Source organism: Genypterus blacodes, unplaced genomic scaffold (genome assembly GCF_046128005.1).
Source record: "Genypterus blacodes isolate CSIRO-AG114 ecotype Tasmania unplaced genomic scaffold, CSIRO-AGI_Gbla_v1 ptg000321l_1, whole genome shotgun sequence".
Classification (NCBI taxonomy): Eukaryota; Metazoa; Chordata; class Actinopteri; order Ophidiiformes; family Ophidiidae; genus Genypterus; species Genypterus blacodes.
This window is the reverse complement of record NW_027467108.1, coordinates 130,001-145,000: the sequence shown is the minus strand read 5'-3', so window position 1 is coordinate 145,000 and position 15,000 is coordinate 130,001.

Below are 15,000 nucleotides of genomic sequence, written 5' to 3'. Positions count from 1 at the left end.
AGGACGCTGTGTGTGTGTGTGTGTGTGTGTGTGTGTGTGTGTGTGTGTGTGTGTGTGTGTGTGTGTGGTAAGTTTGATTCCACTCCAACAGCTAAAATGACAAAGTTTATTAAAAAGCTGTTGATCCAAACACAGAAACAGAAAAAGCTATAATATATCAATAAGGACATTTATTACATTTCTTTCATTCTAATCTCAATAAATCGACGTGACTCCAGACGGAACGGATCAGAATGGAAGCAACAATGTTGCTGCCCAAAGTTTTATGCTGCACGCCTATAAATGCTCTGGAATGAAAGATGTATACTGTGTGTGATACTCAGTAACAGAATGACGTCAGCAGAACATTGGCACAGGGAGTCAGTGTGTGTTAGAGTCAGTGTGTGTGAGAGTCAATGTGGGTGACAGTCAATGTGTGTGTGAATCTGTGTGTGTGAGTCAGTGTGTGTGAGAGTCAGTGTGTGTGAGAGTCAGTGTGTGTGAGAGTCAGTGTGTGTGAGAGTCAGTGTGTGTGAGAGTCAGTGTGTGTAAGAGTCAGTGTGTGTGAGAGTCAGTGTGTGTGAGAGTCAATGTGGGTGAGAGTCAGTGTGTGTGAGAGTCAGTGTGAGTGAGAGTCAGTGTGTGTGAGAGTCAGTGTGTGTGAGAGTCAGTGTGTGTGAGAGTCAGTGTGTGTGAGAGTCAGTGTGTGTGAGTCATTGTGTGTGTGTGTGTGTGTGGGTGAGAGTCAGTGTGTGTGTGTGTGTGTGTGCGTGTGTGAGAGTAAGTGAGTGGGGGAGTCTGTGTGTGTGTGCGAGAGTCTGATGCTTAAACCTAAAGACACCAGGACATGTCACATCTAATCCACTGTGTGATTACACAATGAGACAAATATTCACCCCACGTTCCTCTTTCCTCCCTGACATCAGCGTCCCTCCTCCTCCTCCACTCCCCCCTCCTCCCTCCTCCTCCTCCCCCTCCTCTCCCCCCTCCCCCTCTTCCTCCTCCTCTCCCTCCTCCTCCTCCTCTCTGTAAAAACGTCCAGAAATGTGAAATATTTAACACACATTAGAATGAAAGAAGCTGCATTTATTTCAGCCTGTCTGAGCCAAAAGCTGATGAAAAGCTTCACACACTGTGGCACAAAGAGCCAAAGAGCAGAAAATGGAGCTTTCAGATCCGACTCTTCCTGCCTCCTTTTATCTGAGATCTGTTGGGTTGTCGCTCGTGTAACTCAACAAACTCTCTAAAACACTGAAAACAACAAGAAACACTTTGTCACACATGCATGCAGAGAAACAGAGGCTTGGAGCGACGAAGCCTCTTTCTGCTTTGTGTTTGAATCCCGATTTTCATCTCTGCACACAGGAAATGTTTACGGAAACAGAATTCCCTCAGAAACACTTTGGCTCTGAGGCTTTCTGCTCCCGCCAACACCGCCAGGGCCACGAAGGGGAAGAGAGGAACACCAGCATCCAGCATCAAGCAACCAGAGAGGAACACCAGCATCAAGCAACCAGAGAGGAACACGACCACCAGCATCAAACTCTGTCTGCAGCGCTCGTTTTCTGGGTAAGAGGTAACTACCCCCCCCCCCCTTCCTAATGTCCAGTGCTCCAGCGCCCCCCAGTTTCCAGTCTGCGTTACGGATTGTTTACAGTTTATTTTAGAATCACTTCACAGTTTTTGCATTGTTTTTTATTCCTTCTCCAACTTTTCACTTCCTGTAAAAAGCCAAACGACAGGTGTGTGTGTGTGTGTGCGTGTGTGTGTGTGTGTGTGTGTGTGTGTGTGTGTGTGTGTGTGTGTGTGTGTGTGAGAGAGTGTGTGAGGGGAGAAAGCCTTGAGCTGCTGAGAGTGAATGCTCACATTAGAGATGATTAAGATTCTAAAAGCTTTCAGCAGGACTTCACACACTCACGCACACACACACACGTGCAGCGGAAAAGAACTCAGGATCATTTTCACCTTCATCACCGCGAGCTGCCAGTGAAAACATCATAACAAACAAACACCTGCAGCCTCCTCTTCCTCCGTGGCTTCGTCTCTCCCTGCAGAGAAAATATAGCTGCAACTCAAATCTCATCTCAGTTTCACGCAGAGAGGAAACTTATTTCAGCTGAAGTAAACAACAACACACACACACACACACACACACACGGCAGGCAATCAAAGGAGCAAAGCTCAAATAGGTAAAAGCAGAAAACCACAGAGCAAGAAAACATCTTCATCTGCATTTACCAGGAAAAGTTTCCTTCTCATTCAAATGAACATTCAGGCGCAACTGTGATTGAGTTTATTCAGTTTAATATGATTTTACTCCTTAATCACCACATTTAATTCTGCAGGAGAAGTTTGAGACATCGATAACAACGGTGAGGAGGAGGAAGAGGAGGAGGAAGATGCTGCTATAGTACTTAGCACTTTGTTTACTGCAGCAAATGATGTAAGCCAGATGTTGATGTTCAGTCGGAGGCCCAGAGTCTCTGATCAGTCGCTCCGGTTGGAGTTCTGGTGTGAATGTCCGATAATGAACCAGAACAGAAGTTGGTCTAAAGTTCAGACAGAGATTCATTTGGGTTCAGAATCCCTTAAATCAGGAAACCTATAGATTACAAATCCCTTAAATTATAATCGGTGATTTATCCATCAAACCTCCCTTTAAAATGCATCAAAACCCCGAGTTAACCCATTATTAAAGACTAAATGAATTTTTCAAAGAGGTCATTTATTTATGATAAGCGATTTTTCAGGGTAGAGTGTCTGAAGCACGAGGAAGAAACCATGGTCTTCGTCTTCTCCCCCCGTGGGAGGAGGAGGAATGGTGTTGTATCGCTCTTTCATTTCCTGAAAACGTCGGCGCGGTAACGTTATTCTCTCTTTCTGCTTCACTCGCCTCATCAGACAAAAGGCTCCTGATCAAACTTTTAACCAGCTGATCAAAGGAGCTCTTGAAGTTTGGGCCGGTGTTTTGATGAGGTCGAGTCAAGAATTCTGTTTTGTTTTATCTCTGCAGGAAATCAGAAGACAGCAGCAGCTCCGACGTTTCGCTGCAGGCGGACAAACGAACAAACAGCTACACGACACGCAAAACCAGCAGGACCACCAACTTCAGTGCTCAGTCACTCTGACAGAGAACCCAGAGAACCTCACCGCCGCCGCCGCCGCCGCCGCTGCTGCAGCTAAAGCTAAAGGTAAGGCCCGATTAATAAGTTGTCAGCCTGACCCATTAGGTGAAGGAGTGAGCGATGGCGTAACGCTGGCATGATAAATCTCATTCAAAGATTTCTTATGAAACAAAGTCAGAGAAAATACAGAAAGCAACACGGATCCGTAAGTAATTAGGCTCACAATTTATCAATCAAATGATGCTGTGGCCTACAGATACTTTGTTGGTCCGACTTAGTTCCTCTCTGTTATGGCTGAGTTGATGGTTTTCATGCTGGGCTCAGGATTTATCAGTCAACCCCCTTTAGACGTAAAGTGAAAGCAGCTGATGTGACGCTTCCCCCAGAGCTGCCGGTGCCATGAATGATCAGGCTCAGAACTTGTCAATCATCTCCTCCCCCTCTTACTGGTCTCAAACCTGAAGCGTGCAGGCGTCACGTGAACGCCGTCTTCCTGCCGCGACACCGACACGGCCACACCTTCGCCCTTAAAGGAGCCGATCGTCCCTGATAATTAACTCGCCACTAATCTGATGAAGATCGCTCAGTGGCAGTCGTCTCTGCTGCTGCGGCTGTCGTCTCTGCAGGAAGCAGCGAGCGGCGGCGGCGGCGGCGGGCTGAGGAGCGGATTAGGGCCTATGCTCTGCCCGGAGCTGCTGTGATGACACCATGCCGTCCTAATGAGCTTCTTCACGCCGCGCTCACCTAATCACCCGTATCAAACCTGGCACACAGGAGCTTTTATTTATTTGATTTCTCTCACATTAAATTATGAGGGATTTAGAAAAGGGATTAAATTTGTACCCTTGTAAGAAGCCTGAGACTTCATTAAGGCTGAAATAATACTACAATTATTTCTGCTGAGGGTGAGAATGGAATTTTTATGGCCTCTGAGTATTTAGTTAATTAGAACGTTGCACTCTGACTGCTAATTTGTCCTCGGGACGGGCGGCCGGGAGCGTCGGGAGCACCGGGAGCGTCTGGAGCGCCGGGTTTGGGACTGAGGAGGTTTTGGGTTTGATCCTTTGTTAAGCGGTGAAAACGCCTCATCGTTCTCTGACACTTTGTTCCTGCAAACAATGGACGTGTGTTTGCGGCGCGGGACACAAATCTGATTTGACGATCGATGTCCTCGCTGCTTTTGTCTTCCACACAATGAGACGCTGATGAGACGCAGACAAACACCGACACAACAATGGGAACCTGAATGCAGCTTTACTTTCCAGCCGCCTCTGCAAAACTCAAGACTTCAGACTTTAGAGGCTGAAGACTGAATTTACTTCCCTTATCTTTACTTCTCTCTTGATTTGTCTGCACAGGGGGAAAAAATCCTTGGCTGTGCAGGAAAACCACGAGGAACAATCGCCATGACGACCAAATCTCAAATTGGTCACCTCCAATGTTTCCGCTGGATTCCATGAATAAAATGTTCTGATGACCTGAACCTCCATCGCTTGGTTGTGGTTCTGCAGGTCAAAGGTCACGCCTGAAGCCTCATCTTTGTTGCTGTTATTGTTAGGCTCCGCCCCTCTCTCACCCCTCCCATGTGGCAAAGTTCCACACTAGGATCAAACAACTCAAAATCAAACTGTCAATCATAAATAATAATCCAATATTTTCTGTAAATACAAAAATAACTTAATCACAACATCTTCTTGTTTTGATTGATCTCCCGTTCGTTTCCTCCGCGTGTTTTCTTTGTTTGTTGTTGTACAAACTAACAAACACACACATCAGCTGTTCTCCTCAGTCAGGAGTTTTAATCTTTACGCTTTATTTCCATTTAACTCTGAACTCTGACAGACTCTCGCTCGCTCGCTCGCCCGCCCGCTCGCAGCAGGGAGAGAGAAAAGGTCAGCGGGAGCTCGATTGGCAGATGGTATTTAGGTTCACGCCAGTCCGCCGTGTTACCACGAGCCGCCGACGCCGTGACGCCAGCACGCCGCTTCATCAGCCTGACAGACGGCACGCAGGGCTGCAGACACCTAAACTAAACCTGCAGCTCTGTTTACCTCTGCCTCTCTGTCAAATGTCTGGGTGAGGACAGTAACTACCCCCCCTTCCTATCGTCCAGTGCTGCAGCGCCGCTCGGTGGACAGTCTGGGGAACGCTCTTTGTTTCAGGGAACGCTTGATGTTTTGCAGTGATGTCATAGGTGAGAGAAGGAGAGGCGTGTGTGTGTGTGTGTGTGTGTGTGTGTGTGTGTGTGTGTGTGTGTGTGTGTGTGTGTGTGTGTAGAGTAGAAGTAAAAGCAGCATGGTGCCTGGTGACTCGTCTTTTAACATCAACACATCCTACCAGTAAATAAAAAGAGACAATTGTTTGGTCACACACACACACACACACACACACCTCCACACGGGCAAAGTGTGAGTGTGTTAAACGGGTATTTGCTGTGGCTGTCTGAGCCAATAGGATTCAACCATCCGTGGAGATCTGGACACACAGCGAGGCTTCGTCCACGATTACACTCAGCTCAGGGATTACCTGTTTGTGTGTGTGTGTGTGTGTGTGTGTGTGTGTGAGTGTGTGTGTGTGAGTGTGTGTGTGTGTGTGTGTGTGTGTGTGTGTGTGTGTGTGTGTGTGTGAGTGTGTGTGTGTGTGAGTGTGTGTGTGTGTGTGTGTGTGTGTGTGTGTGTGTGTGTGTGTGTGTGTGTGTGTGTGTGTGTGTGTGTGTGTGTCACCTTACATGCATACATGGATCCAGGACATTGAATCACAGAGTGGTGTGAGGTGTGTGTGAGGCCGATCAGAGCTCTGCTGTGCATTGATGTGATTTGAGCGTTCCACTTCCTGTCTGTGTCTCACGATGACAGCGCTTGCTTTCATCAACGGTGACACGCTGCTCACTTCCTGCTCTACTCGCCGCCGCAAACGTTGGCCTCTGGCTGTGACAACTGTTTTCCCATTTGAAGCGTCCTCGCCGCCGGCCGCCTCTGACATTTGCACTGAGATTGTTTTTATTATTGTGAGGGGTTTGGTGCATTGTGGGTAAATACTGCAGGTTGCGGTGGGAGCAGCTTGTTTTACAAAGCAGAACTGCAGGCTGCTGTGTGTGTGTGTGTGTGTGTGTGTGTGTGTGTGTGTGTGTGTGTGTGTGTGTGTGTGTGTGTGTGTGTGTGTGTGTGTGTGTGTGTGTGATGAAAAGCTCTAACACAAAAAATAACTCAAGGAATTAGGAGAATGAAATCAATACATCAATCAAATTTGACACAAATCAATACTGATGTCTCTCTCCCTCTCTCTCTTTTTCTCTCTCTCTCTCTCTCTCTCTCTCTCTCTCTCTCTCTCTGTAGTATTATAATTGGCACAGTTCCTTGTCCCATGGGAGGACATTTATGTTCTCCTGCACACACACACACACACACACACACACACACACACACACACACACACACACACGATGCTCCATATGTCCATAACATCTTATTCACATGAAGAATCTGCTTCCTGTGATGATGCTGCTGACGATGATGAAGATGCTGACTTCCTGTCTGTCAGCTGTGAAGCGTCTGTGACGAGGCTGAGCGTCACCACAGAGCCAGCAGGGGGCGCTGCAGTCAATCAACAAAACTTCACTTTGTGGATTTGTTTTGGCTGCTGCACGTCTAACTTTCCCTCTCAGCTCTGCTTTGACCTTTGACCTTTAGGGAAAACGGTGCAGTTTACTCGGAGTCAGTCTCTGTTTGTGTTTCAGCTTTGTAGCTTTCCAGGTCGTCGGCTGCCTTTGTGACAGGAAGTCGTCCACCTGAACCGCCAAGCTGCCGGCTCCGCCTCCCAGCTGGTCGGGCCGGCGCCCCGCGGTGGCGAGCCGGAGCCACGCTGAGCGGCTCAGACTGCGGGGTGCAGAGAGGCCACCAACACGCCCACACACAAGTTTAATGAGAAACTTCAACAAAGAACTCCAACAGAAACACGACACACATCGAGCTCAAAAGAGAAGTTACAGCACAGATGTTGATTGATAAGTTGTGAGCCTAACTCTTAAGAGACTTAGAGAGAACAAAACCAATGACCAATCACTGATCATTGATTACTCTATCACTGATCAAACCAGCATCTCCATACCTTTCAAAGTAAAGGAACTCTGTGTCCCCAGCAGAGGAGCAACAAACCACTGAGAGCCCAGCTGACACAAATTAACCCTGAGCCCACAGACAGAAGGTGTGTGTGTGTGTGTGTGTGTGTGTGTGTGTGTACTCACAGACTGTTCTGACCATCCCCAACATGAGGGAGGTCACTTCCTGTTCAAAGACGAACAAGGACAGAGACGCTCCTGCTCTTAATCTGTCTGTCTGTCTCCATCTGTCTCACTCAGCTCACCAGGACGCGGCAGGTGTACCTGGGCCAGGGAGGAGACAGAGGCCAGCCAGCAACATGAGGACACTGAACGCATCGCCTGACACATACACACTCACTCACACACACACACACACACACACACAAAGGGAGCCGTGCAGCAGCGGCGCTGGTGGAGGACAGAGGGGGAAATGTAGAGGACATGTTGGGCCCACGGCCTGCAGTTACTATGGTAACTCTAGTTCCTTCACTCAGCTGAGTCATGTTTGTCTGAAGGCTCTCAGTAGATCATGATGTCATTGTCAACCTTCAGGCTCATTTCTCTGTTAGAGCTCAAACATGAGAGCTGCTCCATGTTTACTGTTCATCTTCATCTTCATCACTAAACATCATAACATCGTCTTACTGCTGAACTTTGTCTGGTTGTTTGAGCTCTTCTGTGTTCTGCGTTAATCTCTGGTGCAAACTCGGCCTCAGACTTGTGAGATGTGTGTGTGTGTGTGTGTGTGTGTGTGTGTGTGTGTGTGAAGTGAAAGCGTTCTGTATGAATCTTTGTCTTCTAACAGAGGAGAGCAGACGACGCTGTGAATTAAAGCTTTTTCAGGCGCGCTCTCTCTCTCTCTCTGTACGATTTAAAGCCCAATCAGAGAGCAAAGCCATGAAAAAGACGCCGCACAAATAACGATTAAGAGGCAGGAAGTGGGAGAGCAGCAGCTGTTTGGGCTGCGTTCACCCCGGCTTCCTGTTTGTGTCTCTTTGCTTTTGTGGCTTGTTGACGATGGAGGCGAGTTAATGAAGGGCGATGCTGAAGGCAGAAAGCAGCAGATGAGCAGAAACGAGGACCCGAGTGAAAGCAGACGAACGCAATTACACGAGCCGGGTTATTGGTGAGGAAGAGGAGGAGGAGGAAGAGCGAGCTGATGGTGATGTGCGCTTGGCTTTGTTCCTCGCCGAAGCTCGTAACCAAACACTGACTCTGACCTGCGTGAAGGCACTCGCTGACTCCTGACAGGTGGTGAGGTCATCAGAGGTCAGAGTTCACGCCGCCGGGAGCTCAGTCTTCTTCTTCTCTTATTCTGACTCTCATCTCTTCCTCCTTTGTTTTGGTTCTGCAGAGTAAGAACAAAGGTTTTATGGGTTCCAGTCCTCTGCCTGCGCTACGATGAAAGGAAGAACAAATCTAGGCCAAGCTGACATTAGCCTCGCACGAACAGGAAGTCCACCTCTCATGATGGCCAATTAGTGCCACTGTGTCCACGACTTCCTGTGGTGTTCTCCTGGTGAGGTTACCAGGGGTTACAGGGGGCGCGTTTGCAAACCTGACACCTTCCTCTGTCTCTGTAATGAGATAATGAGCGTGTGTGGCCGGGCTGCCTCCTTCAGGTCCTCAAAGCTTTTCATAATAAAAGTCAAAGGGAATTTAGTGTTTGTACAGAATTCAAAACCTCAAACTGTGTGTGTGTGTGTGTGTGTGTGTGTGTGTGTGTGTGTGTGTGTGTGTGTGTGTGTGTGTGTGTGTGTGTGTCTGTCTGTTTGTGTGCGTGTGTGTGTATGCGTGTGTGTGTGTGTGTGTGTGTGTGTATGCTTGTGTGTGTACGCGTGTGTGTTTGCGCGTGCGTGCGTGAGTGAATGAATGCGTCATTGATTCCTTGAGTGAGTGAGTGCGTTTGAGTTAAATGAAAATGGTGTGTGTGTGTGTGTGCGTGTGTGCGTGTGTGCGTGTGTGCGTGTGTGTTTGCAGAGCAGTGATTCCATGAGTCGACCTCATCATTACCCCTAAATAATGCACGGCCCCCCTGCATCAACTATTAATCACCTATTGAGCCTCTGACCAGCCTGTGGGTGTGTGTGTGTGTGTGTGTGTGTGTGTGTGTGTGTGTGTGTGTGTGTGTGTGTGTGTGTGTGTGTGTCTGTCTCTCGGCTGCACTTTACTGATTTGGTCTTGTTTTGTCATGGAGTTGTTAGAATAATGTTTCTTTTCTCATATAGCACTTTTCTCCCCAGCACTTCATTCACACACACACACACTCTCCGCTCACACACTGATGGATTGAATTCTCTGAGCTCCGGGGGTTCTCACTTTTTTATAAACTGAAGGTTATTTACTATTTATTTACCATATAAGGGAACAGAAACCTTTTACTCTAAACTACACATGCAGACATGAACCATAGAGGGAGCCAGAGCAGCTTATAGAGCGGCTTTAGTTTACGGAAAATAAATAGAGCTAATTTTTATGATCATTATGTGGATTATGTGGATACTAGCTATTAGCTAGATTGAGCCTTTTATTTTGAAAGGCACACCTGAGCTGATAGACTTTTGGATGATGTCATCAGCCTTCTTGATCTGGGCTTGAAAGACCTTTATAGAGGCTGAGCTGGATCCTCCTGTGGCCTGAGAGCTCTGCAGGTCCAGTCTGAGGTTCTGGTGGTTCTGCTTCTTCTTCAGGTTTGTCTGCCACCCAAACTCCTCACTGACCAGGGAACCTTCTCCCAAGTTAGTTTGCTCATTGATTATCTGTGTTTGTTAACTCCAGGCTGATCCTTTGCTGTTTGAGTGGTGAAGGCAATATTGTATCACCACACACACACGCACACACACACACACACACACACACAGCTGCCAGACAGCAATGAGTTGAAAAGCAACCAAAACAGGAATCACTGTAACTTTTCCATCCTGATTGTTTCTGCCTTTTGCAGTTATTAACCCTTTGCTCCTCAGTGTGAACTCCTCTTGGCCTCATGGTGGCGCTGTTCTAACCTCACCAATAACCTTTTGACCTGGATCCTGGATTGGTGCCTGGCCCCCTGTAGGCCACGCCCCTACCTTCCGGGCTCAGCGTGGTGTGTGTTGTGACAGTAAAGTTGAACTTGAGCCGATCCATAATCCTTTGATTAGTTTCACTGATGGTTTGCTCTCTCTGATCTTCCTCAGTCAGCGTTCAGGCTTTTCCTCCTGACCGCTGTAATTGGCAGTAATGTCGGCCTCGGCGACCGGTCCACAGTTGCCAGGCAACCATCCTTAAAGCTTTCAATTTACAGGCCGTCCAGCAAATAGGATTTGATACGAGATGTTTACGGCTCGCACAGCCAAAGACAGAAATGTTTCATTGCTTTTCACTTTTCATTATGTTTAAAAGAAAGGACGGCTTCTGTTTCCGTGACACTCAGAACCAAACAAACAAACACAACAAAGAGCTGTTACGGCCCATCGACCTCAAACACTCTGCACTTACAGAGGGTCAGAGGTCACCGCACCTCTTTCACATTAGAAACCACTTCAACCTCTCCATCAAACAACAACAACATGACTAACATAAAGAAAAGCTCTCAAACTGAATGTAAACAATAAATACAAAGCCTCAGAACAGTTTGGCCTCATTAGCTCGCTCGTAAACAGATCACCTCATAGGTTTGAATCCTCTTAGTCCATGTTGGCAGCTTCACGTTATAATAACACTGAATCCTTTCGGCCCTCTGTTGTCGCTAACAGGACTAGCTACGTAGCTAACAGAGCAACGTGTAGGCTCACTAGCTAGCAGGCTAATGGCTAACGTAAGAGGTTTAAGCTATAAGGCTAATGTGGATGTAACCAGCTGACTGCAGCCGAGCTTTGACTGAATTCAGGCTTGTTAACTCTGACTCAGGCTCCTCCCCCTCCACCTCCTGCTCAGCGGTTGCTCCTCCCCTCCGTGTCTGTCCTGACTGTAGACGGCAGCGTGAGTTTAGCATCAAAGGCGTCGCTCTGTCTTCTGTGATGGATCGCTCTCTTCGTCCCGGGAGGATTTTTCCAGATCAAATTGCTTCTTTCTTTGTCTAATTAGCCGTTAGCGTTGTGCAGCCCCGCCTAGCTGCCAGGAGACACTGATGAAAACAAATGCTGCTCCTCCCCTCACGCCGTCGCTCCTCAGCATTAGATTAACGCTGCCGCTGCTGCGAGAGGAGGCCAACCAGCTCGCCGCGCTTACTCGATTAACTTCCTGTGTTATTGCTTTACGCTCCCACCCAGAGGACACTTTCAATAATGAGCCGAGGAAGAGGAGGAGGAAGAGGAACCGAGGAGGAGGAAGAGACAGATGCTGCTGTTCTTCTTCCTCTCCTGGTTCTGCTCCTCCTGAGGGATCCAGTCTGTCTGTGCTGAAGGCAAACAGAGGGGAAGTACGGAGCAGGAGACACGACGATGTTATACAGGAAGCAGAGGAACAAACAGGAAGGAGAGGAACAAACAGGAAGGAGAGGAACAAACAGGAAGGAGAGGAACAAACAGGAAGGAGAGGAACAAACAGGAAGCAGAGGAACAAACAGGAAGGAGAGGAACAAACAGGAAGGAGAGGAACAAACAGGAAGCAGAGGAACAAACAGGAAGGAGAGGAACAAACAGGAAGCAGAGGAACAAACAGGAAGGAGAGGAACAAACAGGAAGGAGAGGAACAAACAGGAAGCAGAGGAACAAACAGGAAGGAGAGGAACAAACAGGAAGGAGAGGAACAAACAGGAAACAGACTATCGCTGACTTCCTGACGTCTGTAAGAAGAGGAAGATGATGAAGATGAGGAGTTTGAGATTGATTGATTGATTGATCGATTGATGGATTTGTTGCTTTCTGGTGTCCAAAGAGACCAAATTCAGCCAAAAGTAAAAGTAAAGAGAGATTCTTCAGTCGTTTTGTTGTCTGAAGGATCGGTGACAGACTGATTGATTATTTGTTTGTAGGTGGTTAAATAAAGCTTTCATTATAAATTATGCAGCGCTTGGTTGATGAATGAAGCAGCGTGTGTGTGTGTGTGTGTGTGTGTGTGTGTGTGTGTGTGTGTGTGTGTGAGAGAGAGGAATATTTATGCTGCCAGAGCTGCAGGTTACACACACGTTAATAATTCACACGTTTAAAGAAAAACTCATATCCAGCTGCAGGTCAGCGTCATTTCTCTGCACGTTAATAATTAACGAGTCCAGAGCCCGGGAGGGGGGGGAGGGAGAGGGAGAGAGAGAGAGAGAGATGAGAGAGGGAGAGAGAGAGAGAGAGAGAGAGGGAGAGAGAGAGGGAGAGGGTGAGGGGGGGAGAGAGAGAGAGAGGGAGAGAGATGAGAGAGGGAGAGAGAGAGAGAGAGAGAGAGAGAGGGAGAGTGAGAGGGAGAGGGTGAGGGGGGGAGAGAGAGAGAGAGGGAGCGAGAGGGAGAGGGTGAGGGGGGAAAAGAGAGAGGGAGAGAGAGGAGAGAGAGAGAGAGGGTTAGGGAGAAGAGAGAGAGAGAGTGAGAGAGAGAGGGGGAGACAGAGGGAGAGGGTGAGGGGGGAAAAGAGATAGAGAGAGAGGGGGGGGGGAAGGAGAGAGAGAGAGTGTTTGTGTGTGTGTGTGTGTGTGTGGTCGGATGAGCTGGTCCTAACGAGGCGTCTCCTCCAGGTTTGACCTCCTCTCTAATTCTCCGGGTAGAGAGCAGCTGAAGCTAATCAAAGGTTAGAGGAACATCAACTTTCTTCAAACGTTTTTTATTCCAACAAAAAAGTCCAAAGTTTGTAGCCGACACACAGAAATCCAATTATTTCCTCTTTCATGGCTTCACTGCAGAAACCTTGAGAGGAAAAACACTTCAGTGCTTTAATTTGCTGTTTTACCGCCTGCCAGCTCGCCGAGGCTCCGCCCCCCAACGCCACAAAGACAAATTATTAAAGCAGCACTAAGTTCTGATGAAACGTTTTCATTTGTGTGTGATGCAGAGCGGCCGACGTGTCCCGCCTCCTGATTGGCCAATGAGACGTCAGTTTGTGCACCGAGCATGCTGGAGTTTGCTCACATTTAAAGACACATTCATACCTCTGTCTGCTGAGAACAAACAAAGAGAATCTACTGATGAACTTTAACCTCAGGCGGACTCATTAGAGATAGAAAATGGAAAAGAGAGAGAGAGGGAGGGGGAGAGGGAGAGAGGGAAAGGGAGAGAGAGAGAGAAAGGGAGGGGGAGGGAGAGAGAGAGAGAGAGAGAGAGAGGAGAGAGAAAGGTAGAGAAAGGGAGGGAGAGGGAGAGAAAGAGAGAGAGAGAGAGAGAGAGAGGAGAGAGAGAGAAAGGTAGAGAAAGGGAGGGAGAGAGAGAGGACTGAATGTTCCCCAAAAACAAATTATCAGAAACAAACAGAAACCAGTTACCTCTTCCCTCTCCCTCTCCCTCTCCCTCTTCCTCCCCCTTGCTCCTCCTCCTCCTCCTCCTTCTTCTCCTCAGATTTCCTCCTAAATGTTAGATTTCTCTTTTTGCCCTGAAGCCAAAAACGACAGAAATATGAAAAGAAAAGAGAAACAACATCAGAGAGAGAAATGAGAAACGACATCATGAAGAGATTCTATTAAAAAAACATCTGAGCCTTAATAAAAGTCATCATCCTGAGGAGTGTGTGTGTGTGTGTGTGTGTTGTGTGTGTGTGTGTGTGTGTGTGTGTGTGTGTGTGTGTGTGTGTGTGTGTGTGTGTGTGTAATGACATTTGGTGCCGACTGTTTTTTGTTGTTTGAGGTGACGGTACAATTGGATAAAACACACACACGCACACACACGTTCACACACACACACACGCACACACACACAGATAGAAACTGTGATCGATCAGAACATTCCAAGCTAAATGTAAACAGTGTGTGTGTTTTGCAGGTTTTGCTGTGGAGCCTCTCGTGTCGCCGCCAGGCTCTTCTGTGCTGTGTGAGTGAAAACATCCCCTGCCCGTCCTCTCGGTAAATGTGAGCATGTGAGACTAAAAACGGCGTCCAAATGTTCGTCCGTTTGCTCCTCAGTGGACGAGGAAGAAATCAGAGCGAAGTGTAATTAAAGGAACATTCAGGGCGATGGATGGTTTCCTGCAGGACGTGAAGCAGAAACATGAAGAAACGACGCCTAAAGTGACTTTAAAAAATGCAGGGATAATTACACACACACACACACACAGACACACACACACACACTCATTAACTGGCTGCCAGCTGATTACTGCGCTCATATTTCAGCCGCAAAACACGGAAACGGACATCAGAAGCAAATATGAAAAGGGAAGAAAGTCAGACTGGTTTCTATTCTAAAGTCGTCATATTAACGACGAAAGAGCAGAAAGCCTGAAAGAAACATGAGCGCCATTTATTACAGGGACAGCGAACGCAGCACAGAGGACACAGGGCGCCGGCAGAGACAGGAGACAGTGAACGCAGCACAGAGGACAAGAAGAGACAGGAGACGGTGAACGCAGCACAGAGGCCCAGCAGAGACAGGAGACGGTGAACGCAGTACAGGAGACAGGAGACAGGAGACAGGAGACAGGAGACAGGAGACAGGAGACAGGAGACAGGAGACAGGAGACAGGAGACAGGAGACAGTGAATGCAGCACAGAGGACAGAGACAGGAGACAGGAGACAGGAGACAGTGAACGCAGCACAGAGGACACAGAGACAGGAGACAGGAGACAGGAGACAGGAGACAGGAGACAGTGAATGCAGCACAGAGGACAGAGACAGGAGACAGGAGACAGGAGACAGGAGACAGGAGACAGTGAATGCAGCACAGAGGACAGAGACAGGAGACAG